The sequence below is a fragment of the Myotis brandtii genome, unplaced genomic scaffold (assembly GCF_000412655.1).
Source record: "Myotis brandtii unplaced genomic scaffold, ASM41265v1 scaffold502, whole genome shotgun sequence".
Classification (NCBI taxonomy): Eukaryota; Metazoa; Chordata; class Mammalia; order Chiroptera; family Vespertilionidae; genus Myotis; species Myotis brandtii.
Genome location: NW_005369142.1, coordinates 757,913 through 771,100, shown reverse-complemented (window position 1 = coordinate 771,100; position 13,188 = coordinate 757,913). Strand labels below are relative to the sequence as shown.

Here is a 13,188-nt window from a genome sequence, read left to right as displayed (position 1 = left end):
GGCCCTGCTCTGTGCGTGACAGGGGGTGGCGCCGCAACCTCCCCATCGACCCTGCCTTGAGTGTGACAGGGGGCGGTGCCCCAACCCCCCAATCGGCCCTACCCTGAGCGTGAGGGTGGCATCGCAACCTCCCGATCCGCCCTGCTCTGTGCATGACAGGGGGCGGCACCCCAACTCCCCAATCGGCCCTGCTCTGAGCCCGACCAGGGGCTGCACCTAGGGATTGGGCCTGCCCTCTGCCACCCGGGAGCAGGCCTAAGCCAGCAGTTCATTATCTCCCGAGGGGTCCCCGACTGCGAGAGGGCACAGGCCGGGCTGAGGGACCCCCTCTCTCCCCCGAGGGCACAAATTTTTGTGCACCGGGCCAGTAGTAATAATAATAAAAGGCTAATATGCACATTGACTGAACGGCAGAATGACCGGTTGCTTTGATGCGCACTGACCACCAGGGAGAAGCTCAATGCAGGAGGAGCTGCCCCCTGGTGGTCAGTGCACTTCCATATGGGGAGTGCCACTCAGCCAGAAGCTGGCTCATGGCTGGCCAGCGCAGTGGTGATGGCAGGAGCCTCTCCTACCTCCGTGGCAGCACTAAGAATGTCCAACTAACGGTTTAGACCCGATCCCGTGGGGGCCCAAGCCTTTAGTCGGACATCCCCTGAGGGCTCCGTGGCTGCCAGAAGGATGTCTGACTGCAAGCTTGGGCCTGATCCCCCAGGGAGTGGGCCTAAGTCTACAGGTGGACATCCCCCAAGAGGTGCTGGACTGCGAATGGGCGCAGGCTGGGCTTAGGGACTCCCCGCCCCCCCCAGTGCACAAATTCTTGTGCACCGGGCCTCTAGTTTGAAATGTGGCTACTGTGCTGGAGGAACTAAAATTTTATTTAATTTAAATTTAAATAGTCACATGTGGCCAGTAGCTACTGTTTTGAATAGCACTAATAAAAGTGATGTTTTCTGAACAAATTATATTAGTTAACTCATTTAGTATCTTTAAATAAAAACTGCTGGAAAGAAAGGGAGAGTTCATGATGGTGGAGGTAGAAACAGAATACATTACAAACCATAAAAGTAAATATGTATGTATGTCTAGGAAGTAGGATTTGAGGTGAGTTTTTGTAATTATTAAATTTTATTTTGGATGTTTTTCTTTAATAGGTTTTATATGTGTTTTACATTTTTTATTGTTTGGTTATTGGTAATAAATAGGGGTTCTTTTAACAAATATATAATAATCAGCTCTAATTAGAATTCTATATTTCATTCCTGGAATGTTCTACTTACTGATTTTATTTTATTCTGATGTATTTTATTCTTCTCTGTGAATTACATTTTAAGACTGCTTTCTTTGTATGAAACTTTAATTCTTTTTTTGTAGTAATATGTTCATGTTGGTGCCATGATTAACAGGGATATTTCTCATATAGCATAGGTGAATTCACATTTCCTTGTTCCTTTTTTCCCATCAGAACTAGAGTTTCAAGGCCTGTGTATTGTACCTGAGGAACAATTGGGGTTGCGGGTGGGGCGGATGAGATCTATGTAGTTCTGTGGGTTACTTGCTGTTGTGATATTTCATTGTGTCCTGTAAAAGGGTATACACCAGCGAAAAATAGGCCAAAATCACATGGATCTGTGCCCCAAAAGTAGCTTAAAACCCTGAAAATGGCAAGACCAAGCAATTTTTCTTGCTTCTGCTAAAATCTTGACATGCTGTGTGATAGTAGGAAGGTGTACTGTTTGATATTGTCTAAGGGTGCTTATTCATTCTCTAGTTATTTCCAGATTGGGAATATTTGATAAAAAGCTCAGAATTTAGCCCAACTGGTGGGGCTCAGTGGTTGAGAATTAACTCAGGAACCAAGAAGTTACCGGTTTAATTCCTGGTCAGGGCATATGCCCAGCTCGCAGGCTTGATCCCCAGTAGGGGTCGTGTAGGAGGCAGCCAATTGAAGATGTTTCTCTCTCATTGGTGTTTTTATCTCTCTCCCCCCTTCTCTTTATATTATAAATTTTAAAAAAAATCAATAAAAACATATTTTTTAAAAGCTCAGAATTTGGTAAACTCATCAACTCATCTTCTTTCTCAAAATGGCTTTTTAAAAAAAAATTCTCACCCAAGGATATGTTTATTGATTTTAGAGAGAGGAATGGAGAGGGTGTAAGAAAGAGAAACATCGATGTGAGAGAGAAACATTGATTGGCTGCCTTTCCTGCCCTGACCAAGGATTGAACCCGAAACCTAGGAATGTGCCCTACTGGGAATTGAATCTGCAACCTTTTTGGTGTATGGGACAATGCTCCAACCAACTGAGCAATGGGGCCAGGGCTCTATATGGCTTTTAAAAGGCAGGAGTGGCACAAAAATTTTCTTCCTTTCCTCATCCTGCACCTTTTTTTAAAACATGAATGTTAATACTGAATTTATTTGTAGTTGTCAAATGTTAAAAACAGCCCAAATGTCCTTCAACAGTCAAATGAATAAACAAACTGAGATGCTCCCATACAATGGCATACTACTTAGCAATTAAAAGGACCAAATTATTGATATGTACAGCAGTAACATTAAATCTCAAATGCATTATGCCGAGTGAAAGTCAACCTTTACGTCTAGTTTTTCAAACAACAGACATTTATTTTTCAAAGTTCTGGAAGCTGGAAGTACAGGATCAAGGTGCTGGCTAACTTGGTTCCTGGTGAAAGCTCTCTTCCTGCCCATAGATAGTCACCATTTTGCTAACTCCTCACATGGAGGAGAGAGTTATCTTTCGTGTCTCTTCTTATAAGTGTGAGTGGCAAAAGGCACCAGAACGTTACTGGCGATTGTAACTCAGTTCAGCAACTTGGGTCCTTGAGCTGTGGCAAGAAAGAATTCAGAGCCAAGACTAAAATACAAGCAAAGTATATTTAGAAAGTCACAGATGTAGAAGAAGTGAGCTGTGAAGGGAGCCATGTGGGCTGTGTGGGCTCAGGAAACAAGTTACAGAGGCAAAAGAAGGGCCCTTGAAGCTTAGGAGGAAAGGCAAAGAGATACACCCAAAGGAAGAAGGCACAGGCAGCTTTAGAGAGAGAGAGAGGAAGAGAGAGAGAGGGAGCCAGGCCTTTACTCTTTGAAGTTATGACATGAAGTTGCACAGAAACTTAAAAAAAATATATATATTGGGGTGACACTGCTAACAAAATTATATAGGTTTCAGATGCACAATTCTACAACACATCATATGTACAATGTATCCTGTGTTCACCACCCCAAGTCTTCAAACATTCCCATTCATCCCCCTGATACCCTTCAAACATCCCCCCAATACATGCTCTCCCTGGCAATCACCACGTTTGTCCCTGTTAATGAGTTATTTCTTTTTTCTTTTAACTCAATCACTCCAGCCCTCATAACCAGTGCCGATACCTCCTTCCTGAAACCTGTCAGCCTGCTTTTCATTTGAGTCTGTCTTTATTTTGCTTGTTAGTTCATTAGATTACTTATATAAGTGAAATCATATAGTATTTGTCTTTCTCTGACTGACCTATTTCAGTTAGCAGAATGCTATGTAGGTCCATCTATACTGTTGCAAAGGGTAAAATTTCATTTTTTTTTTTTTTACAGCCAAGTAGTACTCAATTGTGTAAATGTATCACAGCTTCCTTATCCACTCATCTACTAATGGGTACTTAGCTGCTTCTAACTCTTGGCGATTGTAAATAAAGCTGCTATGAACATAGGGGTGCATATATTCTTTTGAATTAGTACTTCAGGTTTCTTCAGCTAAATTCTCAGAAGTGGAATAGCAGCTTCAGTCATAAGGCAGTACCATTTTCAATTTTTTGAGGTAACTCCATAAAGTTTTCCAGTGTCTGCACCAATCCACAGACCTACCAACAGTACATGAGGGTTCCCTTTTCTCCACATCCTCACCACTTGTTTGTTAACTTATTGATGATAGGCATTCTGACAGACGTGAAGTGATATCAAATTGTGATTTAATTTACATTTATCTGATGATGAGTAAAGTTGAGCATCTCTTCATATGTCTCTTGGACATATGTATCTTTGGAGAAGTGTCTATTCAGGTTCTTTGCCAATTTTTAAATTGAATTGTTTTTTGGTGCTGAGTTTTGTAAGTTCTTTATAAATTTTGAATACCAATATGTTTTCCCATTCAATGGGGAGTATTTTCATTTTGTTGATGGTTTCCTTTGCTGTTCAGAAAATTTTTAGTTTGATGCAGTCCAATTTGTTTATTTTTTACTAGAGGCCTGGTGCATGAAATTTGTGCACAGGTAGGGTCCCTAGGCCTGGCCGTCGATCAGGACTGATCTGTTGGGAGACCGGCGGGGCGATCAGGGCCCCCACTCCCACATGCCTTGGCCTGGCACTGCTCGTTCGCCAGCACCGCCCCCCGCTGGTGCTGTTTCCTGTCTGTGGGGTGACCAGTGGGGTGATTGGGGTCCCCGCTTGCACGTTCCTAGGCCTGACGCCGCACGCTCACCTGCTCCACCATCCCACTGCAGTCCCACACTTGTCAGGCCCTATCGGGGCCAGCAGCACCTCCACTGCTGCCCAATTCCAGTGCCGCCGATGCTCGCCATGTTCCGTGCTGCCCCCTGATGGTCAGTGCACATCTAACTCCCAGTCGGTCAAACTACTGCCCGTGGGGGCAATTTGCATATTAGCTTTTTATGATATAGGATTTTGTTTCCCTTGACTGAAGAGATACATCAGAAAAAATACTGCAATGAGAAATGTCCAAGATTTTACTGCCTAGGTCAGGGGTGGGCAACCCCTGGCATGCGTGCCAAACATGGCACACCAGTAACTTTTGCTGGCACGCGAAACCCTCTCTTACAATCTTCCATTTACAATTTTTTTCTTAATATCAACTTTTTTATTTTTCAGATAAATTCAGTGTAGGTGCATCTTAGATAAATAATTTTACATAACAAGTTATCTTAAAGACCATAGACATGGATTGATGAGAGAGGGGAAGAGCAATTTCTATGCCTCTGCCTTAACTCTCCCTGCCTTCCTAGATCCGACCAGTGTTTTGGTTTCATCCACATTCGCTTGAGAATATTTGTTCTCACTGATGAATTTTGTTAAGTCTTGTAATAGGAGTAGCCTGACGGATGAAAGTAGTAGCTCGTACATATCTCTGAAGGTCACGAAATATAAACCTGGTGTAAAATCTCTGTCATCAGTGATGCAGCAGCAAAAGTCCCACTGGTAATATAAAACGGAGTCATAAAGTTTTCTGTCAGACTATCAGTGTACATGTATACATTAAAAAATAAATGTATTTTTCATCATCATATACTGTGTTTTTGTCGCTAGAATGAATTTTATTATTTCTTCAAGGTTCTTCACATACGTATACCTTAAGAGATATCAAGTGGCATAACATGTTCTCAAAAAATTAGGGTTGGCACGCAAGAGAATTGTGAGTCAGAGATTTTGCTGGTTTTGGCACGCACTCACAAAAAGGTTGCCAACCCCTGGCCTAGGTTTTCGTCTAGGATTTTTATGGTTTTGAGTCCAACATTTAAGTTTTTAATCTGTTTTAAGTTTATTCTTGTATATGCTGTAAGAAGGTAGTCAGTTTCATTTTTTACATGTATCGGTCTAATATTCTCAACACTATCTATTGAGTAGACTATGTATGTTTTTGCCTTTTTTGTTAAATATTAATTAACTATAAAGTCATGGGTTTATTTCTGGGCTCCTGTTCTGTTCCATTGCTCTATATTATCTGTTTTTATTCCAGTACCATGCTCTTTTGTTTACTATGGCCGTGTAGTAGAGTTTGATATTAGGTAGAGCAATTCATCCAACTTTGCTCTTTCTCAAAACTCCTGAGGCTATTTGGGGTACTTTGTACTTCCATATAAATTTTTGAAATATTTGATCTAGATCTGTGAAATACACCATTGGTATATTGACAGGAATTGTGTTGAATCTAAAAATTGTCGAGGAGAAAACCAAGATGGCGGCATAGGTAAACACCGGAGTTTGCTGCCTTGAACAACCACTTCAAATATACAACTAAAAGACAGAACGACATCATCCAGAACCACAGAAAGGCTGGCTGAGTGGAAATTCTACAACTAGAAGGAAAGAGAAAAGCATACAGAGACTCAGAGGAGGTTATAGAGACCAAGATGGCGGCATAGGTAAACATCGGAGACTGCTGCCGCAAACAACCACTTCAAAAATACAACTAAAAGACGGAACGGACATCACCCAGAACCACAGGAAGGCTGGCTGAGGAGAGACTCTTCAACTAGAAGGAAAAATAACAGCACACCGAGGCTCAGAGGAGGCGCAGTGTGGAAAATACTCAGGTGCGGAGGTGCGCGCGCAAAGCGGGCTGGTGGCTGAGAGCGCGGTTGTCGTTTTCGGTCAGGGGGGAGTCTCAGACTCTGAGCTCCAGATACGGGCGAATCGCTGGGGACTCGGACTCAAACGGGAGAAGCGGGAGTGTCTGGCATCAGTTGGAAGGCAGCTTTCTCTCCGAGGTTTGCAGCGGTTCCTGGGGTTCTGAGAAGCAGAGCCTCTGGGAACAGGACTGAGGGCACCATAACGGCTCCCTCCGCCCGCCCTGTTGAGCCCGCCCCGCCCAAGCCCTGCGCAGAGCCATTTGCCGGATCGCCTCAGGCAAAGGCTAGATTAGCACCTCCCCAGAGGACAGAAGTTTTCCGCGGCAGACACAGCTGATTCACACAGCCAGTCGGCCTGGTGGTCAAATCCCTCTAGTATTAACTACAACAATCAAGGCTCAACTAGAACAAGACTGCGCACAAAGACCACTAGGGGGTGCACCAAGAAAGCATAAAAAATGCGGAGACAAAAAAACATGACAGAAATGGAGGATATAGAGCTAAAAATCGCAATTTTGAGGGCTTGCAAAAATGTGCTAGAAGCTGTCAATAAACTTGAGGAGAGAGTCACGAAAACTAATGAGACCCTCGATGCTATGATAAAGAACCAACTTGAAATTAAGCATACACGGACTGAAATAAAGAATATTATACAGACTCCCAACAGCAGACCAGAGGGTCGCAAGGATCAAGTCAAAGATTTGAAATGCGAAGAAGCAAAAAACACCCAACCGGAAAAGCAAAATGAAAAAAGAATCCAAAAATACGAAGATAGTGTAAGGAGCCTCTGGGACAACTTCAAGCGTACCAACATCAGAATTATAGGGGTACCAGAAGAAGAGAGAGGGCAAGATATTGAAAACCTATTTGAAGAAATAATGACAGAAAACTTCCCCTACCTGGTGAAAGAAATAGACTTCCAAGTCCAGGAAGCGCAGAGAACCCCAAACAAAAGGAATCCAAAGAGGACCACACCAAGACACATCATAATTAAAATGCCAAGAGCAAAAGACAAAGAGAGAATCTTAAAAGCAGCAAGAGAAAAAAAGTCAGTTACCTATAAGGGAGTACCCATACGACTGTCAGCTGATTTCTCAACAGAAACTTTGCAGGCCAGAAGGGAGTGGCAAGAAATATTCAAAGTGATGAATAGCAAGAACCTACAACCAAGATTACTTTATCCAGCAAAGCTATCATTCAGAATTGAAGGTCAGATAAAGAGCTTCACAGATAAGGAAAAGCTAAAGGAGTTCATCACCACCAAACCAGTATTATATGAAATGCTGAAAGGTATCCTTTAAGAAGAGGAAGAAGAAGAAAAAGGTAAAGATACAAATTATGAACAACAAATACACATCTATCAACAAGTGAATCTGAAAATCAAGTGAATAATCTGATGAACAGAATGAACTGGTGACTATAATAGAATCAGGGGCATAGAAAGGGAGTGGACAGCCTATTCTTGAGGGGGGGAAAGGGGTGAGGGAGATGCGGGTAGAGACTGAACAGAAATCATGCACCTACGGATAAGGACAGTGGGTGGGGAGTAAGGGAGGAGGGTGGTGTGGGAACTGGGTGGAGGGGAGTTATGGGGGATAAAAGAGGAACAAATGTAATAATCTGAACAATAAAGATTTAACTAATCAAAAAATAAATAAAAATTGCTTTGTGTATCAGTGACATTTTAATGATGTTAATTCTTCATATCCATGAATACAGTATATGCGTCCACTTATTTGTGTCTTCTTCAATTTCTTTAGTGACTTATAATTTTCCAAGTAGAGGTCTTTTGCATGCTTGGTTAAATTTATTCCTAGGTATTTTATTCTTTTTACAGCAATTGTGAATGGGATTCTTTTCTTACTTTCCCTCTCTGGTAGTCCATTATTTGTGTATTAAAAAATAAGGATTTCTGGATATTTATTTTGTATCCTGTTACTTTAATGATTTAATCTATCAGTTCTAGTAGTTATCTAGTGGAATCTTTAGGGTTCTTTATGTACAGTACCATGTTATCTTCAAATAATAGGTTTTACTTCCTCCTTTCAAATTTCCATGCCTTTTATTTCTTCTTGTCTGATTGCTATACCTATGACTTCTAGTACTATGTTGAGTAAGAGTGGTGAAAACAAACATCCCTGTCTTATTGCTCATTTCAAGGGAAGCACTTGTAGTTTTTGTGCATTATGATGTTGACTGTGTATTTGCGATATATGGCCTTACTTAGCTTGAGGTATGTTCCCTCTATTCCCACTTTGCTGAGAGTTTTTATCATAAATGTGTGTTGGATTTTATCAACTGCTTTTTCTGTATCTATTGATAGGATCATGTGGTTTTATCTTTTATTTTGTTTATGTGGTGTATTACATTTATTGATTTGTGAATATTTAGTAACTTTGTATTCCTAGGGTAAATCCCACTTGATCATGGTATATGATCTTTTTAAAGTATTGCTGGATACAGTTTGATAATATTTTGTTGAGGATTTTTGCATCTATGTTCATCAGGGATATTGGCCTATAATTTTCTTTCTTTGTAGTGTGTTTATTTGGTTTTGAAATTAGGATAATGCTGGTCTTGCAACATATGCGTGGGAGTCTTCCCTCCTCTTGAAGTTTTGAAATAGTTTTAGGAAGATCGGTGTTAGTTCTTCTGTGAATTGTTGGTAAAAGTCACTTGTGAAGTCATCCAATCCAGGAATTTTGTTTAGTGGAAGTTTTTTTTATTACTGTGTTGATTTTATTAGTTGTAATAGACCTATTCAGACTGTCTAATTCTTCCTAATTCAGTTTTGGAAGATTGTATGTTTATAGGAATTTATCTGTTTTTGTCCAGTGTCCAATTTGTAGGCATATAGTTCTTTGTAATATTTTCTTATAGTTCTTTTTATTTCTTTGCAGTCAGTTGTTACTTCTCCACTTTCATCTTGATTTTACTTGGGTCCCCTTCTCTTTCTTTCTTGATAAGTCTGGTTGAAGGTTTGCCAATCTTGTTTATCTTTTCAAAGAACCAGCTTTTGGTTTCATTGATCTTTAATTTTTTTTTTAGACTCTATTTTCTTTATTTCTGCCCTGATTATCTTTACCTTCCCTCTTCTTACTCTAGTCTTTGTTTGCTGTTCTTTTTCTTTTTCAAGTTCTTTTAAGTGTAAAATTAGATTGTTTCTTTAGATAGGATTATAATGCTATGAATTTCCCTCTTATGACTGCCTTCACTGTTTTCCATAGATTTTTGACTTGCGTTCTCATTTTCATTTGTTTCAAGGTATCTTTTGATTTCTTTCTTGATCTCATTGTTAAACCATTCATTGTTTAATAACATGTCATTTAGCCTCCGTGTCTTTGTGTGTTTTTTAAATTTTTTTCTTGTGATAGATTTCTCGTTTCAGACCATAATGGTCAGAGACAATGCTTGCTTGATATGATTTGAACTTTCTTAAATTTTTTGAGATTTGTTTTGTATTATAATGTGGTCTACCCTAGAAAATATTCCCATGTGCACTTACTGCTGCTTTGGGATGAAATGCTCTGAAAATATCAATTAAATGCATTTGGTCTATTATGTCATTTAAGGCTGCAGTTTCCTTGTCAATTTTTTTTTTTTTTTAATGGCCCCGCACAAGTTTTTCTAGGCGGCGCACAGGCCGGGGAGAGAAGGCCAGGCGAGGGAAGAGGGTGGGGAAAGTTGGCTTCCTCCTTGTCAATTTTCTATCTGGAAGATCTATCCACTGATGTCAATGGGGAGTTAAAATCCCCCACTAGGACTGTATTACTTTCAATCCCTTTCAATCAAGACTTGCCTTACATCCTTAGATGCTCTTATGTTGGGTGCATAAATATTACAAGGGTTATATCCTCTTGTTGCATTGCTCCTTTTATCATTTTGTACTATCCTTCTTTGTCTTTTACTATGTTGTTTTGAAGTCTACTTTGTTAGATAAATTTATTGCTACCCCAATTACTTTAAATTTCCATTTGAACAAAGTATCTTTTTCCATCCCTTTACTTTAGTTTGTATCTTTTGTTCTGAGGTGTGTCTCCTGTAGAAAGCACATATATGGGTCTTGTTTTCTTATCCATTCTGCTCCCTTGTCTTTTGATTGGAGCATTTAAACCATTTACATTTAAATTGATTATGAACAGGTATGTATTTATTGCCATTTTATTCTTTTAACTATTTCCTCTTTTTTTTTTTCCTTCTTTTAAAGCAGGCCCTTTAACATTTCAAGTAATACTGGTTTGGTGATAACAAACTCCTTTAGCTTTTTGTTGTCTAGGAACCTCTTTATATGTCCTTCAATTTCAATGATAGCCTTGCTGGATAGAGTTGTCTTGGTTATAGGTCCTTGCTTTTCATCACTTTGAATATTTCATGCCAATCCCTCGGGTAATGAAATGTTTCTCTTGAGAAATCAGCTGACAATTCAAATGGGAGCTCCTTTTGTACATAACTAACACTCTTTCCCATACAGCTTTTAAGAATCTCTTTGTCTTTAATCTTTATTATGATGTGTCTTGGTGCCGGTTTCTTTTGTCCATCTTGTTTGGTACTCTCTCTGCCTCCTGGACTTGTATGTCTTTTTAGTTCACCTGGTTATGGAAATTTTCAGTCATCATTTCTTCAAATAGGTCTCAATTACTTGCTCTCTCTCTCTTTCTTCTTGTACCCCTATGATGTGGATGTTGTCACACTTCATGCTGTCCCAAAGGTCCCTTAAGGTATCCTCATTTTTTAAAATTCTTTTCGCTGCTATGATTGGGTATTCTTTTCTACTGTCATCAAATCCTGCTCCTCTGCTTCATCTAACCAACTGTTTATTCCTTCCAGTTTATTCTTCATTTCTGACTGGTCCTTTTTATGATTTCTATGTCCTTTCTCATGCTGTTGAGCATCCTTATAACAATTACTTTGAATTCTGTATCTGATAAATTGTTTGCCTCCACTTCACTTAGCTCTTTTTCTGGAGATTTCTCCTGTTTTCATTTGAGATATGTTTCTTTGTCTTGCCATTTTGGCTGCCTCTTAGTGTTTGTTTCTAGTATTAGATTTGCTATGTTTCCCAGTGTTTGTGGGGTGGCCTTGTGTAGTAGGTGTACCGTGGGGTCCAGTGGTCCAGTTTCTTTGATCACCTGAGCCAGGCGCCTCATGAGTATCCGATGTGTGGGTTATGTGAGCCCTCCTCTTGTAACTGAGTCTTGATTGCTATTGGTCCATTCATGCGTGAGATTGTCCCTCAGCCTGGCTGACTGTGAGTCTCAACCCTGACCACAGCGTGTGAGCTGCTGACCACAAGAACTGGAATTCACCTAACCAGGGTTTTGTGCCTGCCGATCGCCCTTTGGATATGCTTCTTGTAAAGCTTATTGGATCCTGCTCTGTTTTTATCTATGGCTGACCACTGGGCATACTGGTTTTGGGCCTCTTGGAATGAACTCTGGTGCAAGCCAATGTCAGACACTGCTTGTGACTAGCCCTGGGTAACTTGTTTGGAACAGTCTTGATGTGGTTTCCTCTGTAAAACCTTGGTTACAAGGCTTCTCTTCAGCTACTTGTCAGTCATCCAAGATGACTGTTCTATAATTTAATTGTAATTCCAGTTTGGTCCTGAAAGATGAGTGTAGCTTCCACCTACTCTGTAGCCATCTTGGATCCTTTTATTGGCACATAATCTTTTATGATTAGTTGCTACTCGTATTTGTTTGCTTTATCACAAACAAGATTCATTTACATCTTTAGCTGGAAGTCTCAGTCTATGCTTTTAATTTAATATGTACATATTAAATAAGTCAAGCAATTAAAGTTAAGCAATTTATGAGTTCAGCAATAAGAAATTGATGGCCAGAATATTAAATAATTGTCAAGTGAAACTCAGAACATCAGTGAATGTTTATAACAAAACAATTAGCTCTTCTGTGAGACTGTACAGAATTTTACACCCAAAATAACCCCTAGTTTTTTTAACCTACAGGTAACCTGCATATTCATTTTACTTTAGATCCCATTTATTCTTGATTGAATATAATTTAAAGCTTAAATTTTAAACTATACTAGAGGCTTGGTGCATGCAATTTGTGAACTTCGGGGGGTGTCTCTCAGCCTGGCCTGTGCCCTCTCGCAGTCCAGGAGCCCTTGGGGGATGTCTGACTGACGGCTCCCTGTGGGCATCAGGCCTAAGCAGTCAGTCGGACAGCCTTAGCACTGCTACAGAGGCGGGAGAGGCTCCCACTGCCACTGAGGCGGGAGAGGCTGCTCTCACTAGCCTCTGAACCTGGCTTTTGGCTAACTGGTGCTCCCCTTGTGGGAGTGCACTGACCACCAAGGGCAGCTCCATTGTCTGCCCCCTGGCGGTCACTGCGTATCATAGTGACCGGTCATTCTACCGTTCTATTTGTGGGCTGCGAGGCTGCGGTGGGTACAGAGGCGGGTCTCGGCCCATCCTCCACACCCCTGTCTGGACCTTCCTGTTGCGGCCCCTGGGCCACTGTCTGTCAGCAGCCCCGCTCCCGCCACTCCCACACACTGACAGTACTGGCCCCACTCGCACACGCTGATGGCGTGGAGCGATTGGGGCTGGCGCCAGGAGCGTGTGCGATCGGCGGCTGCTGCCCCGATTGCCTGCAGGAGCAGGGCGAAGTGGAGAAGCCCTCAGGGGCGAATGGGGCTGGCAGCCGGCGATCGCATCCACTAATGACGCCTAGCAATTGGGACCGGCACCGGGCGCCAGCAGCGGGTGTGAGCGACAGCTCTGGCGCCGACTGTGGGTGTGAGCGGGGTCGGCGCTGGCAGTGGGTGTGAGCAGCGGCTGCCGGTCCTGATCGCC

The 13,188-nt window shown here is 41.5% G+C and overlaps 1 protein-coding gene across 1 annotated transcript in view; it reads right to left on the bottom strand.

Moving 5' to 3' along the window:
- ALG5 (ALG5, dolichyl-phosphate beta-glucosyltransferase) overlaps nucleotides 1–13,188 on the bottom strand; it is a 106,423-nt gene that overhangs the window by 76,371 nt on the left and 16,864 nt on the right. The window lies entirely within an intron of this gene.